Below are 13,878 nucleotides of genomic sequence, written 5' to 3'. Positions count from 1 at the left end.
ATAAGTCTCTGAGCTTCTTCTGTAAAAAGGCAAACCACTGAGAAGCTCAATTAGTCAGAAATACAGAAACAACTAATGCACACCACGGGGATTTGCCAAGGGGGTATAATTTTAAAACATAAACAAGTGTTTTAACAGCCTCATATGACTGGATGTGGAGAAGAGAATCTCAGAACAGAAGGGTTTCCTGGCGACAAGATGCTGATGCTGGTTATGTGAGCTGCCGATCAGTGCGAAGATTCGGGGCTTAATGTACACACCACTGTCTTCCTCCTGAGTTTAGCACAATCAAAAGAGAGAGCAGAGAGAGGAGGTGGATGGAGGGGGGGTTAGTGGATGGAGAGAGAGAGAGAACACATGACCTAGTCTCAATACTGACTCACCAGTCAGATTATGTGGCCCAAAGGGCTTCCAACACCCTCTCCACCTATGGCCCACCAAAGCCAATCTTCAGCACACCGAGGGGTCTGTCACTCAGATACTCTCCCGGTCCTTGCCTGAAGAGAGAGAAGGACCACACCCCTGGAGTTTTGAGGTGGAAGAATAGGATGTCACCCCTACTCAATAGGAAAAAGGGGATGTCACCCCTACTCAGCAGAAGCCATCTCCTCCACAGGGAGCCACGAGGAAGGAACAGTGGCGGAGAAAGTGTCCTGCACCAGTGGGATGGGAACCCAAGGAAAGGAGTCGGTCCCCTGGGGCGTCTGGATCTGGATGGAACCCCAAAGGAAGAACTCTGCCCCCCCCCAAAGGGTGCCTTGTCTTGTTGGCGAAGTTCTTCAAGCTATGCAAGAGCACACAATAACAGTGCTAAAGAACGTCTCACAATACCTAGTGAGAAAATAGTAATAATAAAAACAATTTAAAGACTAATTAACAATGAAATGGGGACAGCTCATTTTAGAACCTAGCACAATCTTTCCTCCAGATTTCTCTTACAACTTGCATACCAAATTCCTCTGTGCACAGCTAGAGCAGAGGTCTGCAGAGAAAACCTTCACCATCACCACGTGAGCTTATGCCAGGAACGCAGCACAGGAAGTCAGTGAGTATAAATCATGTCAGTCAGGAAAGGGATGAAAACCATGTGATCATCCCAACAGATGCCAAGAAGGCTTTTGATAAAAGTCGGCGTGCATTGTCCATCTTCCATCCATAAGCACTTGGACACACACACACACACACACACACACACACACACACACACACACACACAATCCAAGATGGAGCTGCCTGCAGCAAATAGAGAGGCCACATTTTACCATACCTATGTCTCATACTGAATGAAACGTATTCTAAACTAATTGTTATTATCCTGAAATTTATTCATAGTGTCCTATATTTTTATTTGCTAAGTCTGGAAATCCTATGGAGAAGCTACATTCATTCATATAACATTCTATAACAAAGTGTCAGAGGCTGAGTAATATAAAGAGAATATATGTAATTTAGCCCACGGTTTCAAGGACCAAGAATGAAACACCAACATCTGCAAAGCTAAGGTAAGGCTCTTCTGTCCGTAGCACATCATGGCAGATGGAGTCAAGGTGAAACCATATGAGAAAGAGTGATCACGTGATCATCAAGGGACCAAACACATGGTCACTCTGTGTGTGTGTGTGTGTGTGTGTGTGTGAGAGAGAGAGAGAGAGAGAGAGAGAGAGAGAGAGAGAGAGAGATCACGTGGCCACTATGAAAAGGGGAGGATCCTACCTTACTCTCTAACAGATTCTCTCACAATAACTACCAAAATCTCACAAGAACTATATGAAGGGGTGAGTGAGATGGATCAGCTGGTTAAGTGAGTTCAGTCCCCAGAACCAACAGAAGGAGAGAAATAACTCCCCAAAAACTGTTCTCTGCCTCTGTATGTTTGCTGTGGTACACACACACACACACACACACACACACACACACACACACACACACACACACACACAAATAATAAATAAAATAACATAAATAAATAAAACACTAAATAAATTAAAGAAGACACTAGAAGATAGAAAAGAGCCCCCCATGCTTATGAATCAGGTTAATTAATGTTGTAAAAATAACTATATCACTGAAGATTCAGTGAAATCCCCATCAGCATCCCAATGACATCTTTCACAGAACCAGAAAAGCATTCCTAGAATTCCCATGGAAGCACAAAAATACCCTGAGAGTTGCAGCCATCCTGGGCAGCAAGAACAACCTGGAGGCAGGACACAGTTACCAAAACATCCTGGCGCTCACAAAAACAGACACACAGACAATAGAAGGACCCAGAAATAAACCTTCACAGTGGCTACAACCATCTGACCTTCAAGCAAGGGGCCTGGAACAGACCTTAGAGAAAAGATAGCCTCTTCACCAAACGGCGTGTGGAAAACTGGACATCTACATGTTGAAGAAACTAGGTTTCTATCACTCCCTCTATACAAAAATCAATTTGAAATGGACCAAAGACATCAGTGTAAGACCTGAAACTTTGAAAATGACAGAGAAGGGCTGGAGAGATGGCTCAGAGGTTAAGAGCACCAACTATTCTTCCAGAGGTCCTAAGTTCAATTCCCAGCACCCACATGGTAGCTCACAACCATCTGTCATGAGATCTGGCACCCTCTTCTGTGTACATAATAAATAAATAAATCTTTAAAAAATAAAAGAAAGAAAAAGTGACAGAGAAAAACATCTCAAGACAGAGATGGAGCCATAGGCAATGACTTTCCTAAAGGGACTCTGACAGCCTGGCAGAGTTATTGTTAATCCCAACAAGCATTAACAAATGGGTTGCAGGAAACTGGCCCTTTAACCTGTGTCCTCAGTGAGAGAGTCTTCACTTGTCTGTGTGTGATCATCCAAGGGCTATGAGTCCCTGGACTAATTAATTCTCCTTCCCACACACTACTTCACCTGGATTTCTCACCTACCTGTTCCCATACACTTTGTTAATGATAAATTTCCTGAGGCCTTTTTTCCATCATCCCCAACTCAGTTTCACAGGGACCTCTATGGGACTTCAAAGATGCCCTCTGGCTCCCCTTGACAAGTATTGGCCAACTTGATGGGCATTTCTTCACAGGCAGTCTTCTATTTCTGGCTGCTTTGGGTATTCCCTTTGTCTCTGGTGTCCTCACAAGGCTGTGTTATGTCTAGGTGAGAGTTTCCTCTTAATTCCTCCTCTCAGGACTGTCCGACTATTTCTCCTAGAATTAGAAAATTCGTGTTACCCTCTAGGCTGGTTAGATTTTGTTGACTTGACACAAGCTAGAGTCATCTGCGAAGAGGGATCCTCGACTGAGAAAATACCTCCATTAGATTGGGCCGGTGGCAAGTCTGTGGGGCATTTTCTTGATTAGTGTGGGTGGTGCCACACCTAGGTAGGTGGTTCAGGGTTCTATAAGAAAGCAGGCTAAGCAAGTCATGGGGAGCAAGCCAGTAAGCAGCACTCGGCGGCGGCCTCTGCTTCAGTTCCTGCCTCCAGGTTCCTGCCTTGTGTTCCTGCCCTGACTTCCCTCAGCAATGGAGAGTGACTTGGAGTTGTAAGCTAAAATAAACCTTTCCTGCCCAGGTTGCTTTGGGTCATAGTCCTTATCATAGTAACAGAAGTCAGGGTAGAACCTGTCTGTTTCAGTGCCGAGCTGGTCCTGTTATTGCTTCTCTCCACCTAGGGCCCCCTCTGAGCGTCTGCTGTGCGGGCTTCTCTCAGGCATGCTTCTGATGTCACCTCTATTCCCACATGTTCACCACCCTCCCTCGGCTTCACTAATGTCCCAGTTTGAGTCAGCTTCACTTTTTAACCTAACGAGTGAGGGTGTATCAAGTGTCCTTCTCTATGTCTTTAATTCCTAGATGTTCCTTCTTGATCTGTTTGAATCTTCCTTATCTTTTGTTTGTTTGTTTAATCTTTCCCATGTTTTTTAATTTTTCTTTAATCGCATTTGATAACATTACCTGTAACACTTGGGATTGTGTTGCCATGTGAATGTATAGTATGTGCACATGTGTGTGTTCATGTGTGTGGAAGTGCACATGTGTGAGTACAGGTGAGTAGACGCTAAAGGTTGACATCAGGTGTCTTTCTCTAGACTCTCCATCTTACGTATTGAAGCATGGTTTTTCACTTAACCAGAACCCACCAGTTCAGCTAGTCTAATTAGCTTGTCCAGGATCTCCTGTCTCTGTCTTCCATGCACTGCTGTTATAGTCGGATTGGCGTACCCACCGGCTTTTCCAGGGTCCCCACCCTTGCACGGCTCATGCTCTGCCCACTGAGCCATCTCCCCAGCCCTTCTCTTAGAAATTCAATCTTCTGTTGTGACACTTGCCCAGTCTATGTTTCAACTCAGATGGGCACTGTGGGATGTTGAGTACATCTTCCTCGAGGTTCACCTGTTGGAAATCCTTGTGTGCCGTCACGGAAGTTGTACAGATTTTCGTTGGTTGGCCCAGTGCTCTGGAGAACCGCCAGCCAGGGTTGATTGTACCCTACTGTCTTAGGCTAGTGGCTTCAGGACAGTTAGTGTCATTGCAAACCCCAACCACACTCAGAGGAGAGATAGATACAAATTCTCATAAGCAACTGATCCTTCTGTTCAGAGTCCGGCCGGGGTGGACAGGCTTTCTGTGACGTCCTTGTGCCAATGCCGGGTCTGTCCCTGTTGTTGGTCTGTTTAATTGATTTGTTTCTTCGTCTTCACTTGTCCTTCAAAGGAGCGAAGTGATTAGTTTTTATTTACTTTCAGTGTGTGCACTCACGTGTGCATTCGTGTGTGTATGTGGGTGTGGGGGTGCTGTACATGTCTGTATCTGTTCATGTGTGTGCCTGTGCTCATGTGTTTGTGTGGTGTGTGTGAGTGTGCATGTTTGCCTGTGTGCATACGTGTGTGAGAGTGTGCTATGTGTGCATGTGTGTGTATGTGAGTAAGCTGTGTGTGTGAGTGTATGAGTGTGCTATGTGTGCATGTATGTGTATGTGAGTAAGCTGTGTGTGTTTGCGTGTGAGTGTGCTCTGTGTGTGTGTGTGTGTGTGTGTGTGTGTGTGTGTGTGTGTGTGTACACAAGTATCATCATACAGATGTGGAGGTCAGAGGACAACTTTCGGGAGTCAGTTCTCTCCCTCCGCCACAGGATCAGACTCAGGTTGTCAAGTTCGCACGTAAGAGCTTTTACTCACTGAGACATCTCACAGCCTCCCCCTCCCACTATTTTGAGACAAGGTCTCATGTGTCCCAGGTTGCCCTTCAATTCCTGGTCCTCCTCCCAGGCACCACTCCCACCAGTACGTGCAACCCTGAAGTCCTGGGAATTGAACCCAAGGAGCCACACCTGCCGGGCAAGTGCTCCTGTAGAAGGGTCCCCTTCTAACTTAATGAGCTCCGTGATTCCTTTGTTTCTGCTTGACCATGAAAAGGCGGGAGCTCCTTAGGTGGACACTAGGGTGACCTCCTTCCCGCTGACCCATGCTTCCCAGCAGCCTCCGCTCAACCCAGCCGTGCTTTCTTTCCCTGTCCTGGTTTCTACTTCCCCGTCAGCTTGGGTCCTTATCTTTTCATGAGTATTGTTTATTACATTTGTTAGGTTTTAGCCAACATTCCCCAGCATCGAGAAAAAGACTTTTTGAGCTTATCTCATCCATCAGATCATGGGAAACAGGTGTGAAGTGTGTTCTGACACTGAACTCTTTTAAATGCTGCAGAGCTCACTCCAGGGCTGGGACACATCCATCCCTGCCTGCTGAGGAGTCGCATCTCAGCATCTCAGTATCATCTCTGCCATCTCCAGGCCTCTCTGCCACTGAGATTTGTCCATAATTTTGACTTTTGTAAAAGAGACGTCTCTGTATATGCCTATCAATGGGTAAATGAGATGATAAAATTAATACTGAAAGGAAACAGGTACCAAGTTGGTGACAGTTGTTCAGGTCTTTCATGAACCAAGTGTTTGGGCATTTTTAAAACACCAGCTGGGGAGATGGTTCAGCTGGTACAGCAGTTACCTTGCAAGCCCAAGGACCTGAGTTCAATTCCCAGCACCCCTGTAAAAAGCCCAGTGTGGTACACACACCTGTAATCTCAACACTGCGGAGGTAGAAACAGAAGGATCCTTGGGGCTCCAGGCCTGGCCAGCCAGCCTAGCTGAATAGGGGAGCTCCAGACTCAGTGAGAGACCTGCACACACATACGAACACGTACACACAGAATAATTATCGACCACCAGCATTAGCTCCCGTGGAGGTATACACTGTCTCAAGAGATCCTAGAAGCAAGATCAGAGCAATGCCTCCAAGATTAGCCCAGGTCTCCCAACAGCTGAAAAAGCCCTACCACACCACTCACCTCAGGGAAGTTCGGTATCCGTGTTACAAATGAAGGAAAGTCAGGCAGCAGAACCAGGGTCGACCTCTGTAACCAGCAGAGCCCGAAGCAGCTCTGGCCACACTCAGCAGGAAATGCTGACCATCATCGGTTCTCGCCAAGCACGAGAGTGGTGAGCGCGCTGTGCTGGCTGCACTGACTCGGACACCACCATGAGGTGCCGCGGCAATGATACACACTGAATTACGCAGAGCTCATGTTGCAGCCCAACGGGGTGCTGTGTGAACTCTGAGTGGTGCCAACCAAGGGCGGACTCCTGTAGAGCATGTCAGGAGAGAGCCCTAAACATCCAGGTTAGGAAGCAGATACCAGATGTTGAGTCTGGACAGTTGAGCACTCCTGGAGGAGCATCCTGCTGGCGCCTATGACACAGACTGATCCAGTTGCAAAGCAAGGATTGCCTCGGTACTGCCACAGCATAGAGAGTGTGTGCTCTCACCTAGCTTCCTCCTGCTTTTCCTTCCTCGGCCAGGATGGCTTTAGCTGAACCGTAAACTCAGCACCGGCAGACCAGTTGAGTTAGTGCACTGTCTGAAACGGCCCCTGGAGGAGGAGGAACAAAGACTGGCCCCAGACAGAGGTCTTACTATTCCAGTCTTAGCTTCCCAGTTTCTAGTGAAAAGGCAGAAGTCTCAGCCTAAACAGGTTGTTGGATGGCTGTGAAGAAGAGCTGACTGCCATTCTCTGCCTCCTCAGTAGCCAAGCAGGGAGCATCTCCGCGGAGACCCACCGGAGCATGTCAGCAGAGGCAGGTCCCACAGGACAGCTGAGGCCCATGAGGGATGTGATGCCTATCCTGGTTTGCTTTCCTGTTGCTGTGATAAGCAGCCTATATAGTCCTTCACTAAGGGACGTCAGAGCAGGAACCTAGCTGGCGGCAGGAACTGATGCAGAGACCATGGAGGAACTCTGCTTACTGGCTTGCTCCCTCTGGCTCGCTTAGCTACCTTCCTTATAGAACCCAGAACCACCTGCCCCGGGGATGCTACCCCCACCACAACAAGGTGAGCCCTCCTACATCAATTAGTAATCGAGAAAATGCCTTCCAGGCATGGCCACAGGCCAACCTGATCTGGACAATTCCTTCAGTTGAGATTCCGTCTTCCCGACATGACTCTAGGTCTGTGTCAAATTGGCAGCTGATAGTAACTATGATACTTGGAAATTGGTCTATGGGTCTATAGAGACGTGAGCTGGAGTCCATGAGGATCAGGTGCAGGAGACCCTGAGAACTGGTTCTGTCTGTATCCAGTAGATATTGCAGCACCTGCTGCAGTGGTCAGAGATGGCCAGGCAGCTCCGCAGGCAGAGGGGAGGCTTGAATGAGCACTGGAGGTGAGTGCCAGTGTCCTGTTGGGTCTAACGCCCTCTAAAGGGGTTAGGAGGTGTGTGCCAGTGTCCTGTTGGGTCTAACGCCCTCTAAAGGGGTTAGGAGGTGAGTGCCAGTGTCCTGTTGGGTCTAACGCCCTCTAAGGGGGTTAGGAGGTGTGTGCTAGTGTCCTGTTGGGTCTCACGCCCTCTAAGGGGGTTAGGAGGTGAGTGCCAGTGTCCTGTTGGGTCTCACGCCCTCTAAGGGGGTTAGGAGGTGAGTGCCAGTGTCCTGTTGGGTCTCACGCCCTCTAAGGGGGTTGGGAGGTGACACATTGATCCTGAAGGCTGCTCCAGCCCAGCTCTTGACTGAGCCCCCCATCTCTTATGACATTTTCCCAGCAGTAATTCATCCCCTTTGCAGCTTCCATGCAGTAAAGGCTTGGAGAGTGCTGCTGTGAGCAGACCACACTGTAGGCTGGACTTCAGCCAGCCCCATCCTGAGCATGGTCAGTCCAGTCCCATCCAGTCCGAGAGCCTCAGGTTTCCACTAACTCCAGGCCCAGTCTTCAGATTTTCACAGCAACCCCCCCCCCCCCCCCGGTGCCGCCCGACCCCAAATCTAGACACACTAGTGGAAAAGAGCCACTCCGTGAGGTAGACGCGGCAGCCTGCGACGTCAACACATCAAGGAGCAGAAGACGCAGAGAGAATGGCTGTGGGTCGGCCAGCCCAAGTGCCCGTGCCCCACGGCCATTGGCACACCTTAAGAAGTTACTCTATCATCAAGCGCCTTGTGCTTGGACATAGGCTTGTTTTCTAAAGAGGTTCCAAGGCTGGGGAGGAAATGACTATACAAGTCCCCGGCATTGGGCGTTTTGAAAGGACCATCAAGACAGCTGAGCAGGCAGTTAGGAAGGGGGCGCCATTCTCACACCCACTTGCCACACAAGCCACTGTGGTATCTCCAAACGGAACACAAGAGAGTGGTCAGGTGACACTAACTTTAATGGGGCCAGGACCATTAGAGTGAAGCCACTCCAGTAGCCCCCGGGACAGGAACACCCGCCATCTTCCAGCGCCACCTCTCAGCATCTGGCAGCCGAGCAGACCCACCCTCTCTGAGGAGGTCTCCCTCAGCCTCTCTAGGCAGAGGAAGCCGCTGCTTCCCTGTGGGCTCACCGCATCACTTCTTCAATGTGTCCCCACGCCCAGAGGCTCCCGCCACATTCCTGGCAAGCCGGCCTGTCTCCCTCCGGCACCACCATACATGTGGGCCCCATTTGCAGGGGCACCACGCCGGGGTAGCTGATCCAAAGGGGTGGTTGCCGGGACTGCGCTTAAACACTTCCACCTGAGAATGTGGAAGGAACACCCCCCAAAGCGATGAAAGCTACCCGAGAACGGGCCTGCACATGCCAGGAGGAGGGAGTGAAAAGACCCTGATGTGGGGGGTGGGGGGTGGGGGGCAGGAGGAGTCCTCTGCTGAGCCCAGAGAGCCCCGCCCCCTACAACAAGAGTCCGTCCAGAGGGCAGCAGAACAGGAGGACTGGGCCCATGGCTGGCCTGGTACACATTCTAGTCATTCTGGATTCTCGTAGGTGAGGATGACCCCAGGAGCTAGCGGGACAGAGCCTCAGGCCATTGGCGCAATGCATATGGCTACCACTCAGTGAGGTGTTCATGGACTCACCCACGTGGCACAGCCTCGGGAGGGAGACGTTGAGCCTGTCCAGGAGCTCCCAGCCCCGGGAACCATCAGATCCAACGAGCACTTCCTGAATGAGGCACCAAAGCTCAGCAGGATGATTAAGCATGACTAGCCTCTAGCACCCTCGGTGGCACTTCCTCTCCAGCACGTGACTTGCAGGCAAACTAAGCCTACCAGGGCCTTCAGTGCTCTTGCTCAGGGGTGGGCACAGAGCTCACAGAACCACAAGAAGAGGTGAGAATCCAGAGCAGCCTGTCCCTACACCTGAGAGCTCGCCTCACTGCTCCAGTGCCATCTTGGGAGCAACACGTGATACAGATTCCCACACTGACCTTGAAGGGCAGCTACCCAGACCCCTTGCACACACACCCAAGCTGGCCTCCCTCTTCATGCCAGGGCTGACCAAAGCCCTCCCATTTCTTCTACAACAGATCCATTAGCCTTCTGACTCCCCCACACACACCTCCCTCCTCCCCAGTCCAGCACAGAGTTAGCCTGTGCAAATTTTAGAGCTAAGCTAGCACACAAAGACTGTTTATTTGGGAATTTGGGCCCTCATGGAGGTCAGAAAACCTAAAGCGAGGACTGGAGGATGGCCCAGTGGTTAAGAGCAAGTACTGCCATTACAGAGAACCTGAGTTCAGTTACTATCTCCCACATCAGACAGCCCTCAACCACCCATGTCTCCAGCTCCAGGAGATCCAGCACCTTCTTCCATCTACAGAAAGCACCTGCACACACATGTGCACATATTCAACACAGACACACACAACTAAAAATAAAAATCGTTATTAATATGCACACACACACACAACAAAATAATAAGGCAGATTGGCCTCTCAATAGACAGAATCAAATCTCTCCAAGGAGTCCCGCCGTTGGAGCATGCGCACCTACAGCCACCACTATGCACCCTCGCTATTCCATGGCCAGGCATCTGCATACTGGAGGATGCTGGCGTGGACTCTAGCCACAACCTGGGCTCCTGAGCATCAGATGACAGGGTACAGCCTGTCTGCAAACCCAGAAGAAACCACACACTCACATCCTCCTGGAAACTGGCAGTGTCTAAGCCCAATTAAGCATGGTAGAGTAAAGGGACCGTGGAGAGTCAGGAAGCTACCAAGGTGACTGTAAGGAGGGCAAAGGAGTTGTGACTTGGGGAAGGGAAGGAAGAGCCAAGTCAACTCTGAGAGCAGCCAACTGTAGACCAAGCAGCCCCGGATAGGTCCCAGGACCCTATGAAGTACGGTGTGACCCAGAGATCACAGCAACCACCGGCAGCTCTGACTGGTCCACTGGCACTTAAGAGAGCAGAGAGGTGCTGCAGTCACTTCTTAGATATGAGCTCATAAAAGGCCACCACCTGCCAGCAGGTGGATCACTTGCGGCCACAGACTGCAAAACAGGTGTGGCCAAGCGGATGGAAAAGAGGGATTCCATGCTCTCTCAGAAACCAGTGCCCCGTTTGGGGTGAGAAGCTTGGACTCCCACATCAGATCAGTGGGAAGAACAGGGCTTGGAGAAGAATCTTGTTGAAGGACAGACGTTCCCTGGCAGACGTGATTGGGAGATAGAAGGATCTGCCCCACCTAGGACCAGACACAAATGCCTGGGCTTCTTGGTCAAGGACACCCAGGAAATGGCTGGAGACACACCACCCACCACCACAGGTCCCCACTCCCAGCTGTCACAGGCTCCCAAAGAAATGTCTGGGAAGGAGAACCCAGGCCTCAGAATGAGCTGGAGAGGCTCCTGTCTCCCAGCATGCCCCAGGCCTGTGCACAGCAGAGCCTAGCTGCCCCCTACATCCGCATGAGGACTGTGGCAGACAGCCCAGGGGACTCTCAGCTGGAGGGGGTGGGAGGGGGGACACTTGCAGGGAACATCCGCTCAGTAAGGGGCAGGGAAGAGAGTGTGGACAGCGCTAAACGTTTTTGAAGAATTTCAGCGAGAAAATGGAGAAGGGAACCTTTGCACTCCCAATAAATGATTTTCTCTATTACAAGGGGGAAAAAAAGTTTTAAAAGGAAGAAACTTTATGAACGGAAAAAGGCATGTTCAACCTCTGGGCAAATCTGCAGGAAAAAAGGAGCGAGGTGGGGGTGCAATTTATGGTCCCCAGTGCACGCCAGCTCAAGAAGGTGCGGGAGCCGATTGGCACCCAGCCCACCTGCCGCCTGCAGCTTTGAAAAACAACTTCCTGTCAATAAATGTGAATCAAAGTTTGGACTCATCTTCAAAGTGATGAGCTGTGCTGCAAATACATTCCTGCACATGGAGGGAACGGGTCGTTCACAGGCTCTGGCATTGGGGAGTGTTTATAACTAACCTCCCTGGCCTGCCGGGGTTTCGCTTGCCATGGGAAAGCCACCACACAGCTCACAGTCCGTCCAGGATGCCAGACCAGGAACATGAATGCCTCTCCACTGTGACCCCCCACTGCAGGGCCAGCAGGGGTCCTGGGGACCGTTAACTGCACCAAGAGGGCCACTGCCTCCCCGGCCTGGGTCAGGAGGATCTGTCTGCATTTTGGAGGGAACAGAAAGAGACAGGGTTTCCATGAAGATGAGCAATGCCGCATGCTGTGTCTCTGGCAACCATGGGCCTTGTTATTTTAATGAGAAAGTTCACAATTAGGAGTCTGAGAGTGGAGACAAGAAGCGGTGGGATTTCCTCAAGAGCCCTCACTTGGCCCCTAGGGGAGTCCAGCACTCTGTCTACACCCCACTCAACCTCTAACCCATATTTGTGAGGAGGGGGGCAGAGATGGGCTTAGGCCAACAGTACCGTTCTAGGTATGGAAGGAGCAGGTAGTTCCTTTGCGGGAGGGATCAGCTCTCCTTACAACAGGAAACATCCTGTCTCAGAGGAAACCAACTCATCACCTGGACCAGCCAAAAGTGGAACCTTTTGCAATTTTCTGAATTCTTCTAACTGTATTAAAATAGTCACTTGCATCCTGTCTGATATAGGCAACATTTCATTGAAAGCATGATTCTTTAAAACAGACTTACTGCTTACTGGAGGCAAGGATGGTGAGCAAAACCAACCAGGAAGCCTGTCCCCTGCGGGACCCAAAGGCTTGTCCTGTGAGGTGGCTGCCCAACATAAGCTTGCTGCCAGTCACCCAGAGGGGAGCAAGACACCAAGATAGGTGGGCAGCCACCTGCCATCGCGGTCATGGCCAAGTGAAGAAGAATGTAGCTGCCCCAGGCTGTTGCTTGCAGTGGCCTCTCTGGGCCTCAGTTTCTCTTTTTCTAAAGTAGGCACCATAGTAAGCACCCCAGGAACCATGCTCATTAGACTGCCCCACACCCCATTTCATCTATACCTTTGTGCTTGCAAGTATCAGTGACCCATGGTCAGATAGCAAGGTACATGTACGTGCACACACACACACACACACACACACACACACGCACGCACGCACGCACACACACACACACACTGCCCTTCTGGTACACATACACACACACACATACATACACACACACACTGCCCTTCTTGTACACATACACACACACACACACACATACACACACACATACACACACACTGCCCTTCTGGTACACATACACACACACACATACATACACACACACACTGCCCTTCTTGTACACATACACACACACACACACACACACATACACACACACATACACACACACTGCCCTTCTGGTACACATACACACACACACACACACACACACACACACACACTCCATGGTTTAACAGCTCATGGTAGAGCACTTACCTAGCAGGTGTGAGGTCCTAGATTCAGTTCCCAGTACAAAAGAAAACCAAAGCCTGTGTGGAGAAACTTGTAGGTCAAAGCCGCGTCGGGGACCACACGTAACAGACACACTGGGACCGCCTGTGCCGGTGCCATGTTCTGCTGCTGTGATAAAGCACCCTGACAAAAAAGCAACGTAGGGGAGAAGGGACTTATGGAGCTCACAGTTCCGGGGTGCAGTCCGTCACTGTTGGGAAGTCACAGGGACAGGAGCTGAGGCGGCTGTTCACATCCCCCCCACAGTCAAGGGCAGGAAGAAGTGAATGGATGTACGCTTGTGCTCAGCTAGCTCTCTCTGCTCCTGCGGCCAGGATCCCAAACTGTGGCATGGTGCAGCCCACGTTCAGGCTGCGTCTTTCCACATCCCTTACGGCAGTGGTTCTCGACCCTCCTGGTGCTGCCGTCCTTGAATACAGCTCCTCACATTCCTCAGGTGATCCCCAGCCATAAAATCATCTCTACTCCATAACTGGGATTTTGCTACTGTTAGGAATCATAATGCACAATGTTTTCTGATGGTCTTAGGCAACCCCTGTGAAGGGGTCACTGACCCAGAAGGGTTGCCACCCACAGGTTAAGAACCACAGCCTTAAGGCAATCAAGACACTCGTCCACAGACACATGCACAGGCCGATCCGATCTAGACAACCCGTCACTGAGACTCTCCTTGCAGATGACTGTAGGTTATGTCAAGTTGACAA

Source organism: Peromyscus maniculatus, chromosome 13 (genome assembly GCF_049852395.1).
Source record: "Peromyscus maniculatus bairdii isolate BWxNUB_F1_BW_parent chromosome 13, HU_Pman_BW_mat_3.1, whole genome shotgun sequence".
In the NCBI taxonomy this organism is placed as follows: domain Eukaryota; kingdom Metazoa; phylum Chordata; class Mammalia; order Rodentia; family Cricetidae; genus Peromyscus; species Peromyscus maniculatus.
This window is presented reverse-complemented; position numbering follows the sequence as displayed.